The sequence below is a fragment of the Lissotriton helveticus genome, chromosome 7 (genome assembly GCF_964261635.1).
Source record: "Lissotriton helveticus chromosome 7, aLisHel1.1, whole genome shotgun sequence".
Lineage (NCBI taxonomy): Eukaryota > Metazoa > Chordata > Amphibia > Caudata > Salamandridae > Lissotriton > Lissotriton helveticus.
This window is the reverse complement of record NC_136068.1, coordinates 593,033,395-593,050,890: the sequence shown is the minus strand read 5'-3', so window position 1 is coordinate 593,050,890 and position 17,496 is coordinate 593,033,395. Positions and strand designations below refer to the sequence as shown.

Here is a 17,496-nt window from a genome sequence, read left to right as displayed (position 1 = left end):
TGCCAGATCCCTGCTTGCCCGTCACCTCCTTTCCAAGAGTGACACTCGAGGGTTGATTTCAAATGGGCGCCGAATACAGTTCCATTTGCCACAAAACACTTAGTTGCATCCCATCCTCGTCACCACTGTTAAAATTAAGACAACACTCCGTGTGGTGAAAGAGGATGCTTTATTCAAGTAAGCAAACACCATCAACCGCTGGCAAGATCCTCCAACTGTCACCAGCAGAACACCATGGAGGTTCTATCGGATGTGAGATGGCAACCATCGCCATATGACATCAGCAAAAGGATTACAACAGTTCCTTTGTTGAATGTGTTCCATGGTTCGCTTTGTGGGTGATACAAAGCAGATTGAATGTGGATCTTCTGGAAACCAGAAACCAATGCAGGGTTTTCAAGGCAAGAGAGATGTGGTCTCGCGGTTTGATCTGCAAGAGTAGTTTGGCAGCAGAGTTCTGAATCCGTTGTAGTCTTTTCATGGTTGTTAAAGGTGATCCGTGGTAGAGGCTATTGGTGTAATCAAGTTTGGCCAGAACAAGGGAGATGATAGCTTGGACCTTGTGTGGAAATACTAAATGGGGGAAGATTAGTCGCAGAGTTTTTATAGTAAAGCTTGATCTTGCTATTTCCGCCACTTGGGCAGTTATCAATAGCCTGGAGTCTATGGTCATTCCAAGGTTTCTTACTTCCTTCGATATTTTAGGCAGTGATCCCAGTTCATCAGGCCAGGCAGCAATCGGGTCATAATGTTTCCACTCGCTGCACATGAGCATTTCCATTTTGGAAGCATTCAATTTGAGATGGCTCCAAGTCATCCCTTGATCCATGGCTCGGAGACAACTGAAAATTAGCAAGTTTGCACGGTCTTCGGGGCATTCCTGTTGAAGGAGTATTTGTGTGTCATCTGCAATGTTATAACATGTGAGGTGAAACTGATTGATCTGTACCGGTAATGACTTCATGTAGATGTTGAAAAGCATGGGCGAGATGATAGAGCCTTGAGGGACCCCCTGCTTTTGTTGAGTATGGTTTGGACGAGAAAGGTGGGGTATGGATGATATTAGTTCCGTTTCAAAGGTAGGACGTGATCCAGTCTAGAGCAGTTCCCTCTATGCCGGCTTCATAGAGTCTTTGTATCAGAGTGTCATAGTCAAACGTGTCAAAGGCAGCAGAGAGGCCCAAGAGGAGAATCGCAGCAACCCTGTTGGGGTCAACTGTGTTCTTCAGATCAACCCAGGTGGCTAAGAAGGGCAGAGTCTGTGCCTCTTCCTGGACGGAATCCTGTTTGGAAGTCTGGAAGTATGGCATTCTCTTCCATAAATTGTGACATCTGGGAGAACGCTGCTCATTCTATCAGTTTGCTAAGGAAAGGTCCATTTGTAATGGGTACAGCGGGTCCAAGTTTTTTTTCTTCAGTAAAGGGCATATGTATGACATTTGGAGTTAGCCAAACAAGACGAACTTCGCCTACAGAAAATTAACAGATTATACAAGCCAGCTTTCAAAAAAAGCAAAGAAAATTTACTATTCAGACAGAATTCAAAATGTGCAAAAAAATAATTCTATAAAATACTCAATGAATTTCGTAGATCAATTTGCCTAGAAAGGAACTCATCCCGTTCCTCAAGATTTCACAGATAAACTGGAAATCATTACACAGACCAAGCACACAAGTTGGACTCATACCTACAAACAGAGACAAAGCACCAGCTTTCACAAAACAACAATCCAAGAAAACTCTAACCCAGCCTCTCCCTTCCTTCCAACACATTTCACACGATGAATTGATGGACCTGATCAAAACAAGCAGGCCTGGCAGCCCTTTTTATTATACCAATTCCCCAATACAAGCCTTTCTAAACTCTTCCCTCTAACTCTTCCACTCCAAATCCCTTTTTACTCACTCCAAGACTCCTCCTACTGTGATGACCTCCAAAATAATTTATGTAAAAAACTCTAAATCCTTCACTCTTCTATCCCTCCACTATTCTTTTCAATCAAAATAACAGACTAATATGTCCACTTCTCAAATTTCATATTTCACTATACTAATTCACCACTAATCCTTTATGGGTTTCAGAGTAGCGTGCTACTCGCCGAAAAAGCCCTTCAATACCCCCTCAGGGGTAACAAGCGCTATATAAATGCAAAACTTTTTCCCTCTTCCATTCCTCCCCTACCCTTCTCAATCCAAGTAACTGACTAACATATCCACCACTGAAATTACTTTCATATTTTACTATACAAATTCAACACTAAGCCTTTATGGGTTCCGGAGTAGCGTGCTACTCGCCAAAAAAGCGTTTCAACACCCCATCAGGGGTAACAAGCGCTATATAAATGCAAACCTTTTTCCCTCTTTTATCCCTCCCCTACCCTTCTCAATACAAATAACTAACATATCTACCACTCAAATTACTTTCATATTTCACTATACTAATTCAACACTAATCCTTTTATGGGTTCGGAATAGCGTGCTACTTGCCGAAAAAGTGCTTCGACGCCTAGTTTGGGGTAGTAAGTTCTATATAAATGCAATTACAATACAATACAATTTATTTTCCATTAATCATGATACATCTCATCTGCTTTCTCCTAAATCTTTTAAATCCACTAACAACTTATTGAACAACTCCTATGGCTTAACATTAAAACATACACTGAGCAAACTCACAAAAAAGAAAGCAGGAAGAGACGAGAATTGTTAACTTCCACAACTCACATTTTTTTAGCTAGCAAAGTCATTAGGTTGCTATTAGGAGCTCCACGCTTCCATATCTCCAAGCTAAGGCTTTCACCTGAAATTACCTAACCACAATCAGAGCTGTTACTTCTACTTACTATTCACCATGAACACAGGTAAAATATCTCAAAATAATGTTAGGTACAGCAAACACTCTTTTCGCAGTGTAGAAGAAAATGAAGATTAAACTTAAAAACACAATTATTAGTCGCTTATCTAATAACAACAGGATCATAATTGCCAGAGATCCTTTGAAATGGAACCTTTTAAGTGGCTACTTACATCGAAACTGGCATTTGGGAAAGAGAGGAACCCTACACTAATGAACACCTCTTTCTTCTGTTGAATTGAAGGAGCGATTCAGAATTCGATACAGACTTCTACAACTTTGAGCGTAAACATCCTCTATCAAAATACAAGTATTTAAATAGAACATGGTTGTGTGTGTATATATATTTATTAACTACATCCTCTTTTAATGGCAAGGTATAATCATCAATATATAAAATGGTCATCACACCTCATCTAACCCATCACTAATCCACAAATTAAGGAAAGACTGGCCAGAAATGAACCTAATTAGTCTTAACAAACCAAACAAAAATAAAAGAAGAGGATAAAACATGGTCCGATATCTTCATTTCACCATTTTAAACTTAAACTCTAATTTTTGATACCTCAACCTCGAGTCAATTATTCCAAGGGTACCGTGGACTCCAAGCAAAATGCACAAGTTAGGCATTCTAAAAGGCATTGTGTTGGCATTATAATGAGAACAAACGATCTCTTCTTCACATTATGTCAATGCACAAAAATAAAACCTTTCTGGGGAGAAGTGGAGAGGAAATAGACTGAAACATTTGGAGTTAAAATTAAAGTAGAATCAGAACAGATAAACCAAGGAGATTATACAGACCTTCCACATAAACTACCGGACAATACGGGCACACTACTTAAGGACTTTCTACTGAAGTAACACTGGAATACAGGTCTTGGAAGAGCGCGAATTCTGCATTTGGCAGGATTTTGAGATATGAAAAACCACAACATGCTACAAATGGCGTTTGCATTGGTAATGACGCAAGACTATCTTAGAAAACAAAATTGCCATATATTTAAAAAACATCTAGATTAGGCAAGGTTTCATTTGTAAGGGAGACATAGGGGGTGTTAGATAAGGGATCATGGATGAAAAACGATCCCCTGAATTTTGTATGAAAATTTTAAATAAGAGACTGTTTGAGAACAGAATCACCATGTTTTTGTTTAAAAAGATCAACGAGTATTTGGATGATAAGGCCCCATGCCAACCAATTCTTCTAGTTCATGTGACAGCAAAAAAAAGGCAATCTTCCAAACGGTTTGATCATAAAAACAAACCAGGATCTGAGGTCTCAGATAGGAAGATGCATACACAATAAACCAACTAAATGGGATTTCAAAATCTCAATACTTATTCAGCATTCAGTAGGTCTACATGTCTCTGAGGAGCTCAATAGAAAATTCTCACTCGATCTAAAAGTATAAATAACAAGCATTTACAATGCAACGGTTACGCCTTTGTAAAAGTTAGAGCTATTGGCATTGTAAATGACAAATTTTGTATTTATGTGTTGGTTTTGAAAACAGATAAATAAATGGCATTGTCATTTACAATGCCAATAGCTTAATCTCTCACAAATGCGAGACCTATTGCATTTGCACACACACACACACAGAGCACAAACACACACACAGAAATGGGGGGGGGGGGGGACGAGGAGCAAAACCAATGCCCAAGTGATTGGTTCTTTCTGAAATGATAGTGATGAGCTAAAATGATAGCATGGAATGCACTGCTAGTGATTTAGAGTAATTCAAGCATTTCCACGTGTCACTTTTATTCTCTCCCAGGAATGTGCTGCCATCATTCTCACCTAAGTTCCCATTACTTGTTAGACATGAGGGCTGATAATCGAAAAAACAGGTGTAAGAGCTCATATGTTGAGTAGTTCTTTTTCAATATGCATTGCTGTGAGTGTATGCGTGTTTGTGCTCACATCAATAAAGAAGGGAGAATTTCGAATATATTTGTAAATTAATCCACCCGCTCTGGTCACTCCCCACTCCTCTCCCATACTGCATTGTTATGGTGGGCGAGAGGGTTTAGTAGGGGAAAACTTGGTCAGCAGACGCCATGAGAGTCAAAGTAGATGCAATGCCCCCATGACTCTCCAGCCGCACTCTGGGACTGCATACCTTTGCTTCGCCCACTCGGGCGACCTCATAGACAGTGGTCATTAGTAACAATACTGTTTGCCAGAAATATCATGACCAAATTATCATTTATAAAGGAATTGTCCAGGCTGCCTGACAAGAGGGTCAACTCTTCCCCCCCCCCCCCCCCTCTGCAGCACTGGCCTTTAAGAGCCAACATAACTTTCCCAGAAGTACTCCTATAAGTGTCTGACTTTGCCCCAGCAAAATTAGCATTTGAAAATATATTGCATGTCAGCAATACTCCTGACTTCATAATGCAGAGCACATCCATGACAACTATGCCACCAGCCTAACCAAAGATTCTGTGTCTTGAGGTGTTTACAAATAATCCAGAAGTTAGCCCCTACAACAGCTCCTGCACATAAACCTATAAGAGAACATATTGCTGCTTTGAAGGCCTTTCACTGGTTGCCCATTACAAAGCGAGCCACCTTCAAACCCCTGTTTATGCCACACAAAGCCATGAATAGAACAGCACCAACCTTCCATCAAAAGATCAACACACACTACCTGAAAAGATTCCCTCGCTGTAGATTGACACCACAACTGGTTTTCTGACTTACCAGAAGAAAACCACTGGTTGCACATCTTTCTCTGTGCAAGCAGCAAAACGATGGTGCTCACTCCCAGTGGATGAAGGGTGCTTTGAAGCTCATCTGACATTCAGGAAGGCAGAAAAGACCTGGTTCTTCCTCTCTGGAATCAACTGACTGTACAAGTCATGCCACAGAGCATCAGAATCAGAAATAAACTCATACAAGATCAACCAACCAAACCTTCTCCAACCACGTCCGGGTTATTTCAGAGGCACCACCACCAATATGCATCCTAAACAAGCGCCGCATTCACTCAAGCAAAGGTGTAACAAACAAACTAAAAACGCATATTAGCCGATTCCATAAACCCAACCTAATAGCCCGCGCACAGCCAATACTGTAAGCAGCTCGCTCTTCTAATTTCTATCAAACATAACTAATCACTAAACAAAAACAAAACACTTATCACTCGCCCCTAACAGTGAAACTGACTGAGGCAATACACCATTAACTACTAAACACCTTTCCCTAATAACACTGAGTCCCAGTGGAGTAGCATGCTGTCTGTCTGTCTGTGGTTGTGTTATAATATAAACAAAAGGCATTGTGATGTACCAGTAAACACAATTCATTCAACATGGGGTATAAAATAAGGGTACTGCGATGTACTAGAGAACAATGCACCCAGATTGTGGTATGCTTCATACAGAGAGTACTCTCTTTCTTTTAAGACTGTATTTGCACGGCTTGTTAGCCGGAGAGTGGTGTGTAAAATTGTCCCAGCAAGATGGACACGATAAAAACATTCGGCTTTACAGAGGATCAATTCTCTAAAATTATTGGTGGCGCTAAAAATACTAGTGCGTCCATTATCACCGATAGCAACTCAGATAAATGGAACACCTTTTGGAATTTAAAGAAAAAGGTGATACGGACTGAGTTACACTCTGAATTTCTAATAGAGTACTGTAGAAAGGGTATCATTCCAATTGGCCTGCAGGTAAAAAATGAGCCCGTCTTTTTGTGAAAAATGTATAGAAGACTGGACCTTAATAGCAAACCGGTGCAGCAGAGATTGGATGCTCTTAATAATAGAAACAGCGCAGGAATATATACTTATCGAGAAAAGAGATCTAGACAAATTTGAAGCAGAACTTAAGAGTAGCTACAGTAATGCTCTGGAGGAGGCAAAGAAAAAGCTGAGTGAGCTAGCTGAGGATGTAGATGGATATAGGAATTATTTGATCAGCAAAAAAACCAACAAGCTGAAGAAAGATATCAACAAATATAGTACAGAAATAGCATAGCCATATACCAAAAAGGATTATTATGACACACCTAACCAAGAACAAAACCAACAATGGAACTGGTACCCATACCGACCAAGGGGACAAAAAAATAATGCGAGTTTCTCAGACACCTCCTTTGCAAGTACGGAGTCTGATGAAGAAACTCATAATGATAACAGGAATAGGAAAGATTCCAATCAAGGACAAAATAAAGATCAAAGGCCTTTTTTAGGGCAGCATCAACAGAGAGGGAACTATGTACCGAGGGGAAGAGGCCGCGGCAATTACCAGCGACAAGTACCGCAGTTCAGATCCCCATACATGAAAACACGCAGTCAGAAAACATGGGACTGCTAGGAAAAGATAAAATACCAATTATTAATCTTTCCAAAAAAGTGTTATATAAAGAAGAGGAGAAAGTGCTTAGCTTAGGGTACGCACCTAACGCAAACCAGGGGACAAGGGAGGAAGCATTGTGTTACTAGACACTGATGACTACCGAGACAGAATGCTTTCTCTCCTATCAGTGAAGGAGCACTATAGATCTTCATCTCAAGCAGATTGGCAGACATTACAAACACATATAAAACACATCCTAGAAAGAGCAAGAGAGGATGATATTATCTTTCAAGAGGAATATGAATTTCTACTAAACTTACATCTAGTAATACCTGCAATATACGGGTTGCCAAAAGTGCATAAGAGTGTGGAAAATCCCCCAATGAGACCTATTGTCTCCAGCCTAAATTCCCTCACAGAACCTCCAAGTATCTATATTGATAAATTCTTGAGACCGTTGGTATCCAAACAAAAGTCTTATATTAAAGATACGACTGAGATGATAAAGAAGGGATAACATTTAATAAGCAAACACAGTGGTTGGTATCGCTTGATATCGAAGCGCTATATACCAACATACCCCAATCAGCAACAGTTGAAACAATCAGTGAACTCCTACAAGATGAAACTGGTGACTTGTCAGAACATGCCAGTTTTATAATAGAACTAACTGAAATTATATTGAAGAATAATATTTTCCTATTTGAAGAAGACCTATATTGTCAAATCAAGGGCACCAGCATGGGGGCTACCTGTGCTCCAAGTCTGGCCTGCCTCTATGTTGGTGCCTTTGAGGCTAAGCATATTTATAATGATGCAGCACCATTTTATGATAGCGTGACCAATTGGTCACGCTTCATAGATGACATTCTTTATTTGGGATGGAGAAGAAAGTGAGTTACTTGAGTTCATTGAATGGCTGAACTGTGGAGACCCCAACCTCAAGTTCACATCTACTAGATCAATGTGCCTTCTTGGATATCACTATTAAAGTGAAGGGAGACGAATTAATGGTAGACCTTTATGTAAAGCCTACTGATCGCAATACATTTTCTTCATTACAACAGCGATCATACCCATTGCCAGAAGGACAACATACCTTTTGGGCAATTTCTACAGTTGCGTAGAAATTGTACAGACAAAAAAGATTTTGAGAGGCATGCTGAAACCCTAAAAAGCAAGTTAAGCAATAGAGGTTATCCTAAACAAATAATCAAAAAAGCATATAAGAGAGCTAATTTTTATAACCGCGAAGCTCTGTTTGAAGAGAAGAGGAGGGACCAACAGAAGATGGAGAAAATAGTGTTTGTTTCTAATTACTCCATGATAAGCAATAGGATAAAAAACATCATAAATAGGAATTGGAGTTTCCTACGGGACTCAAACTCTGAAAAAATAGAAAAGCCCCTTTTCTCATACAGAAGGAATAGGACGATAAGGAATAGACTGGTGAAGACCTATAGAGAGAAAAAGGAGACCTATCAAATCAGCATAGCAACTAACAACAAATTAATAGGCACATACCCATGTAGCTCTTGCAGTAATTGCAAATCTATAATCAAAGGCCAGACAGTCACTTTAAACGGTGGCAAACATACAATGAAAGATATGTACAACTGCAAAACTTGCAACGTGATTTATCTAATCACGTGCCCTTGCGGTTTAGGCTACATAGGCGAAACAATGAGAGAAGTACGGATACACCTAAATGAACACAGGTCAGCCATAAGGACAAATAAGAGTAATGCCCCCCTAACTGACCACTGGGCGCAATACAAACACACAGTGGACGAGCTACGTTGGTGTATTTTAGAAAAGACAACTATGTCAAGAAGAGGCGGTGATCAGGATAAGAAAAGAAAGATACGTGAGCAGTTTTTTATGTGTAGATTCAAAACCCACACAGAGGGCTTGAACAATCGAGAAGAATGGGAGAGAATATACAGGTAACGAGGGCAGCAAAATGTGTATATGTATGAAGTAATTCATTCATTTAATTCACAAATAGGAAAGCCACTAAACATATAGAAGCGTTATATTTAAAAATTATTCCTGCAAGCGCAAGGAGTAAAAATAATTATATTTGAATAACTAATTATTTCATTAAAATCAGGTAGTATAGGCAAAATGTTGATAATTTGACTAAAGTGTAAAACCATCAATAATACACTACTAAAAGATGGCACCTCAGTATCCCGTCAAGCAGAGTGACACTAAGTGCATACAAAAATATGTTTTTCTGTTATTTAGTTTATGAACTAAAGCCCCATCAAAACCGCCATAAAGAGTTTGATAAGTGTAGCTAGCAAAATGCACGAAAAGTACAGATCATCCCTATAGACTCAGTGCGTAAAAACAAACAAAGGACTAATCGGGAAAAATAATTGCTCCACTTTAGAATACTCAAGATAAAGACTTCAGGAGAGTTAGACAAAATATAGATAAAATATAAGATAAAATACATGCATAAACAGTGACAATTCAATCTGTCTTAATCAATATATCGTTAGGAACACACTATATAAAGATGGCGCCTAAACATGCCCACAATAGAGAGAACGCGGAACAAACACGTGACCTCAATCGCGCCTAACCCGGAACTACTTAAGGAGTCCGGGAAGACAGCCAGGTCTTTACCACAAACAGAAATTAAGGAAAAACATCGGTGGAGGCCAGAGTCACTACACGTGAGGTGAGCAGAGAGAAAACTAGATTATTGTGAAATGAAGAAGATAGACTAGCACGATAATGCTAAAATGATAAGGTAGTAAATAAGAGGGCTTAGAAAAATGTATTAAGAACAACAGCAGTAAGTGTCATATGGCGGAATTATGTAAATAGACATTACATACTATAGGGCAATGTTAGAGTAAAGAAAAAGCGTGATCGCGGTAACGGAACTACCCGACATGACGGGATAGGAACGTAAGAAAATATGTAAACGCACTATAACATTACCCAGGTATCAAGGGTCAAGAATAAATAGGAGAATTTGATTGAGCCACGGGTAGAAATAATTAACATAGGGCTTTGCTCGTGGGCATAATCAAACATCATTGAACAGAGGTGATGTAACGGCTGATAGATAAGCGCGAGGAATAAGTGTGAGTAAATAATGACACTAAAGAAGATTGTGCACATCATATATATCTCCCTAACAGATATACCACGCCATATGGGAGAAGTGAGCTAAATTCGCTGATGAAGGAAGCTACATAATTGAAGGCAGTAGCAAGGATATGGTGAAGAAAGAGTGAAGGTGAGACTACCTTAAGGAATAGCATATTTAACTAGCTTTTTTAAACCAATTATGGAGCAAACAGTGAATTGATGACCCCCAATAATCTAATTTAGCAGAGAACCGACGTAATCAACTATAATACGCGGCTCAGGCACTCGTGGAATAAACATAGCGAGTGGCGACATATTAAGTCTAAGGTGAGTGTATTATAATGAAGTGGTGATGCAAGAGGAAAGACTAGAAAATAGATGAGTTGAATTTTATTCCTCTAACTTTAGGATGAACTGGCTAAGAACATAAATTAGAGAAAAACAGGACGATATGACTGAATATACACCGATGTAAAAGTGAACAGGTGTGTAAAACGAGATATGAGTAGAAGAAAAAATATTACATTAATCAGGAGAGACACTAAATAAATTTCTCTATGTAGGTGGTGAGCAACTAAAATAGACTCAACCATCTATCAAACAACTTATTTAAAGAAAGGATCGCAAAAGACCATATACAGGTATGCAACTTAAAGAATGCAATGACTTGTAAAACAGATGAAGGGGAATAATGCCAGTTTTTGGCTATAGCGGAGAGGCCTTAGGCCAACAAGTAATTTAAAAACAACGCTAAACCAGTAGGGATGGGGGTATAGATAACACCCTTGTCTCAGTCACTAATCTAATGTTTATATATAGGTCGTGACTGATGGTAACAGACTGAAAATTGAAGCACCACATTAAAGTCTGAGTCCGCTTTAGGAGATCAACTGAAGGATACCTAACACATCATATAGAGGTATGAATATGAATGGGATACGAGGGAAGTGCATCAGTAGCTCTCAACCCCAATAAATAGTTTAAGATATAATGCCCCGTGACCCCAAGGAATGAATTGAAGATCACTCTAAGAGGGAGGGGATTAGCATAATCATTGGGAAAAGCACAATATGACCACAAAAAAGAGCAAAGATGTAGGGAGAAATAATAAAAAAGATAATGATGTAATGTTATAAAACTGCAATGGAGAATGTGTTCTGATACCAGCTTTTTCTATTTTCAGATCCATGTGTACATAAAAATAAATGCTATCCTGAGGAAGGTGGGGCTTAGAGCCACAGCCACCGAAACGAGTCGACATCCTTTATGGATGTAATTTTTTTTTAAATGTTATGTTTTTAATTTCAATGAAATTGTGAATTATTGTATAATTTCTCGATAAGCATTAGGCACTGTAATAATTTTTATGTGTATGAATTCATGTGTTTTACAATTTGTGCCACTGAATAAATATTGTGATATTTTTTCCTACAACATACTTTGTATTTGTCGTTCTACTAGTGCTGGGTAATAGGAAGAAAGCGAGGTTGGATTGAAAGGGACCATAGTGTAAGGATAAAACAGTGCATGTGGTTGAGGAGTTGTGTGATTTCCCCGTTTAGAAACATAACCCAGGGAACAATACTTATTTTAGAACTTACTCTACCCAGTTCCTGTGGGTCCAGAGGGTACTCTCTTTCTTTTAAGACTATACTTCATACAAAGACAATGGGAATTGCTCTAAACACATTGCATTGTGATATACTAAAGATGAAACTGCAAAGGAATGTAGGGATTTGGAGCCTCTGATTCACTTGACATATTGTTTTATTGTTGCCCCTTCTCATTGAGAGCAAACGCTCTCATAGCTAGAATGAAATTGCAACACTGTCTTGAGAGCCAACAAAGGAGCAAACAGACTTTGGGAGCAAAGGGACCTTCGCACCGAACTTTGGACGGACTGATCGACGCCACTCTAGGAATTCCTAAAAGCGCTTTATAGCATCAAACCGGGATAAACCGATGTAACACCACCCCCACCCCCTCCTGCGACAAACAGGAGAGGGGGCAGGAAAGAAAACATGTCTTTGTGATGCATTCTTGCTACATTTTGGAACACCCAGGAGGGAGCTCTTCAAAACAGAGCTTAGTATTTGTCCTTTCTTTTGTATCGAAACAAGGGATAGTGGGAAGACTCTGCCATAAGACAAGTTAGCCGTATGACATGCATTTTGAAGTGAACTTTAAATAGATAGAATTCGTGTAAAAAAAGAAAGGGGTTTATCTGCCCCCTTGTTTTGTAGTGGAGCTTTATGGCTTAACGTAACCGCAGCTTAATAGATTTTTTAAAAAATGTTAGAAATACAGCATAGCATGGGTACTAAAATAGCGTATCCATATTTGATTGAAAAATAAGAAAGCCATACATGTTAGGAAGGGCATTAGTGTGGAGAGGTAGGGAATTACATGCATACATTTTCATCAAAAACAACGCTATCCGGATCAGGTGACAGAATGTGTGTGTCTTTGTAGCAGTCTAACCAATCAAGATAGTGTGTAACCTGCTTTTAAAAGCCCATAATAACATTAAAGCTACCCCGACAGCTCACGAAACCCCTCCGCATCCCTTCCAAAGTCACGGAGGAGCACTTAGTAAAACGATCATGACACTACAGACTTCGATACCGCTGGTGCGCTGCCCCTCGCCCTCAATTATAAGAATGTTATGAACTTTTCATCCACTACTTGTTGTTCGAGGAAGATTGCCCCCATTCCATATAGATCCTGTTCTGTGGAACACGCGTTCCTCTCCGACATCTAGCTAAGTAGCATCGATATCTTTGCTGCCCAGCCAGATGAAGGTCAAATAAATAATGAAAATGTGCTAAAGAAGCCACGGGTAGTGGATAATATCGGCGAAGTGTATTTTGCCCTCTAGAACACTCGCTCGTCTGTGGGATTTCCCAGGAAATCCGTCCGATGTTGCTCGCTTTCTACTGGCACCCACCAGCGATGGAGGCGGTCCTAACGCTCCGACTGCAATGCCGTGCTCTCATTTAGGAGGTCATTAATCATATCTCCTTCCCCGGAAAGAGGTGGAGGAACCTGTGGAGTAAGAGCCCCCCTCTGCAACAAAGGCAGCAACCAGGGCGAGCAAACATAGGCTTCCCAGCTAAGTTAATCAACATTACAGGGTGTTAGTGCGTCCACCAGAAGAGTCCTCCTAAAGCACGCATGATTGTGTATTTGCAAAAGAAGTGTGATACCGCGCCCTCTGTGCCTGCACACCGCTTGATCATGGCAGATAGTTGCAGTGGATTAAACTTACGTTCTCTCTTCCTATTTATTGCGCACGTCCATAAATCCAATGAATGCACCAGTTTCTCTTTCTTGGTGTTAAACCCCTTTTGGAAATGCCGAAAGATTGCATTCTGTACACAAAGCGCTCGTGACAGCTACTGAACCTTTTTATTAGAGAAATAACTGTCCTTCATTGGGATCGGACGGGCATAGCACAGGGGTGACCAGACGCAGCATTGGAAACCCGGACTAAGAATCAACAAAGCAGTGGGCGCGCTTCCCTTCGTGCGCCGTGGATGGCGGTCCAGGCTGCACGTGCGCCTACAGGGAGGGCGGCAGCGGAGTGTGTCCCCTCATCCAACACCGGCCGGGGCAGGCGGGCTGCCTCCCCCCCCCCCGCACCACTCCCTCTCCCTGACAGCCCCTTTAAGAAGACCAGACGCGAAATTAGCAGCGAGGAAGCATGTAATTGGGCGAGTCACGTGTGCGCCGGGGGAGGGAGGCAGCCGAGCCCAGAGCAGGGGCAGCGCCTCAGAGCATGCGAGCTCTGCCCGGGGCACTCAGAGCAGGCGGGATGTGAGGTTGAGCGGCGAGGGGGACCCGCGCACACCACTGCTTCCGAGCAGCCAGCCCGGCTGCCAACATGGCCGAAGGTGCATTTTCATTCTTCCTCCTCCTACGATTCCCTGGGATATTTTGTTTACATCTGCGTCTTAACTACGCAAGTGATGCCGAAGACTACATACTTACTCATTCCACCACCGCAGATGCAAGCAGCATAAAAAACAAGCCAATACGTGAACCCACCCACCCGCCTCAGCTCCTAGAAACAAATGGCGGCCACAAACATCCTGGGGGAAAAAAAATAAGACAACACCCACCGCCGCATGACGTTCAAAAAGGGCGGGATGAGTAAAAATCGCCGGAACGCCCACGAATATGCTCCGACAATGACGGACAGATCTCTCTTCCAATGGCTAGCCTCCATTTATGGAAGAGAGAGGCAGGACAAAGCCCCATACTGTTCTAACATAAGATTTCGCCTGCGCAGTGCTACGCCAGGCGAAACCTAAAAATACATTAGGAGCTTCCGGTTCCTGATAAAAAAGGGAACAGATAAAGAAAAGTAGGACCTAGCCTTCTGATCCCATTTCATTAATGCTTGGGAAAGTTACTTGCACCAAACATTGGAAGACGGTTAGCAGATTGCTGTTCTTCAAACACAATCTTCTGAGGGAATTCTTTTTAGGAGATCTTAAAAGAATAAATAACTCAATATAAAACTTCAAAATCAATAGGACCTGAATGGCAGTCTCGTCATTTGAAGTGATTTGCCAATCAGTGGGATGTAACTTTAGAAGCAGTTTGTCAGCCAGCATTTACTGCTGGAGTTGTGCTCAATAGATGGAGAAGGGATTCTAACAAATCGTTCTTACTACGGTAATCTGTGGGAATCAATGCAACAAGATACCCATCTCTAGGCTTTAAGAGAGCGTGGCAGCAATCCCCCTTTAAAGTAGAACAGATTTTAACATATGCTATTCACAATAAACAGAACAGACCTATAGCATCTGACAAAACACTGTCTTGAGAGCCAATGTTAGATTTCTACTTGTTAATAATAAGAATTTTTCTACCCTTAACATGGTGATACAAAAAAAATACAGGCCTAGTCTTATCCCACGGTTTGTATAGCTTTGTTATGAAGCCAAGCCGGTCACAAGAAGGCCCCTAATAGTGCGGTATATGGTGATGGGGACATCATTGCGTCGCTGACGGTTGTGCGCAGGCGGCATTTGCTTGCATTGGTACCAGTCCCCCGGCTGGCTCGCCATTGCTCAGCATGCCCCTCACGGTGTGGGCCCGCTGAAGCGCAGCCCCTATGGGCTGAGTGACCTCCTGCACAAGCTCACACCCCAGAGCCGGAGCAGCACCAGCACTGGCCTGAAGAGCGGCTGTAAAACATACTATTCGGTACCCTGGCTCAGTGTCCCACGCTAGACCGCTGTTCAGCAAGGAGGAAGATGAACGGCAGAGCCCAGGAGGGAGAGGTAGAAAGGCGCCATACTAGGAGAGGTCCTAAAAGTCAGAGTGCATACGGTGCCTGGCGGGGATCGTGGGATGAGACATGGACACCTTCATACATGACAGTGAGCAGGGTAGTGGGTAGTTACTAAGGCAACATCGCAGACTAAGAGGGAAATCTTTCACCAGAGGGTATGGAACAAGGCCCTGTGTGGTGTATGGAACAAGGCCCTGTGGGGTGGGTAAACGAGAACAGCGACCAAAGATACATGGGCGAGGACAGTATCAACTGTAAACAATGTGGGGATAAGAAGAGAAAAAACAGTATTCCGAGTGAATAAAAAACACTAGTGCCCCCGAGGATGGCTTGTAAACCAAGAAAAAAAGTTCCTAAATTGGACATAAAATGAGGGATAGTGTACTTGGTCCCTGCTCTCGGGGAGCGGTAAGCGCATGAAGAGGGATGACAAATGCACGCCATGGACAAATGGGGAGAAAAAAAATAGGAGAGCAATGATGAAGCCAGCAAATGGGAAGCCTAAGGGCGGGCTAGAGCCCACAAAGTAGATACAGCATGTCTCTTCGAGACAGCACATGAGAGGTCTACAGCAGAGACCTAAAAAGGGCCCAACAATTGTCTATGCTCGACCCAGTAGTAATTTATTAGCTAAAATCCCATATTATCATCTTCTGGGCCAGGTTAATATTGCCAGTTACTACCTAGCTCCTAAACAAGAATTAGGGGGCATCATTCTACACTCTGAATGTTGATGGCTATGCTTGTAGGTAATAGGCCTCCATTCCAGTGAGACAGAGTAAAAGAACTGGTCACAATTATCTATTCACTAAACAGAGTACACTACCACCACCGCACTACATGCTAAACCCATGACAGGAATGGTAGTTCCCTGTCAAACAAACCAGGGCATGCTTGGTGCACGTACAGGTCCAGGACTTCAATTGTCAAGTAATAGGTATAGGCCTTTACACACATATTAGGTTAGTTTGAGGCTGCGGCCAAGTCTAACAAGCATTGGCAAAGCCAATAGATCTCGCCTGTAGGTGAGCTTTTGCCTTTGGCGACTGGCTGGGAGTGGCGATCGGCGGCAGGGAGGGAGAAACAGACAAGGGGGAGAAGAAACAGGGACAGGAGGGCAGAGGGAGGAGAAACAGGAAAGAGAGGGTGGGTAGAAGGAAAGAGCAGGCGCTGCCTAGGTTAGACCTAAGAAAGATTAACTATAAACTGTGAAACACTCTAGCGACTGTCACAGTCACATAAACAGATGCTCAGTATATAAAAAATACCAATACCTCAAACCTTGGGCAACAGTTGCTTCAGTTTTTGTTGTGTTCCTTTCAATTAATTATGCACAAAAAGACTAAAAGCCCCAGCGTCGCTGCTAGTGTCGGGCAGATGAAACATCAAAGTGAAAGTCAACATGTCTTGAAAGGCCACACCCACCAAGAAGAATGTAAGTTAAATGAGCATTCATAGACTAGCTCCGATTAATTATATCCACGTTTCCTTTAAAAACCAGCCTTAATCCCCACAGCGGCATTACGTTACTTGTGTCTTAAGGCGGGATCCCTCTAAATACCCGGAGCTGCATTTCTTTCCGAAAGCGGATATGCTTTATAATTGTGAAACGTCAGCTTTATTAAGAATCACAATGTCGTGCTTCCCACCGGACTGTGAGAGCATGCCCTGTTGCACAGCTTGTTAATCCTCCTGGCTATCCCAGAGTTCCTCCAAATTTAACTTCAGAAAACATGTTTAGCTTTTTACGAATTTATTTCATTCATAAGCTTTTTCAAAAGTTCATGTTTCATTCACGAATTGTGTTCTATGCGATTGTAATCACTTTTAATCCATTAGTCCAATGCATTTCGGTCATTGTTGACCTTCATCAGGGACAATCAGATGTGCTAATGTTCATCAGTTCTTGAATAGC

At 41.5% G+C, this 17,496-nt stretch overlaps 1 protein-coding gene across 5 annotated transcripts in view; it reads right to left on the bottom strand.

The window, feature by feature from the left end:
- GRK6 (G protein-coupled receptor kinase 6) overlaps positions 1–17,496 on the bottom strand; it is a 697,925-nt gene that overhangs the window by 653,702 nt on the left and 26,727 nt on the right. The gene's annotated exons all lie outside the window — the stretch shown is intronic.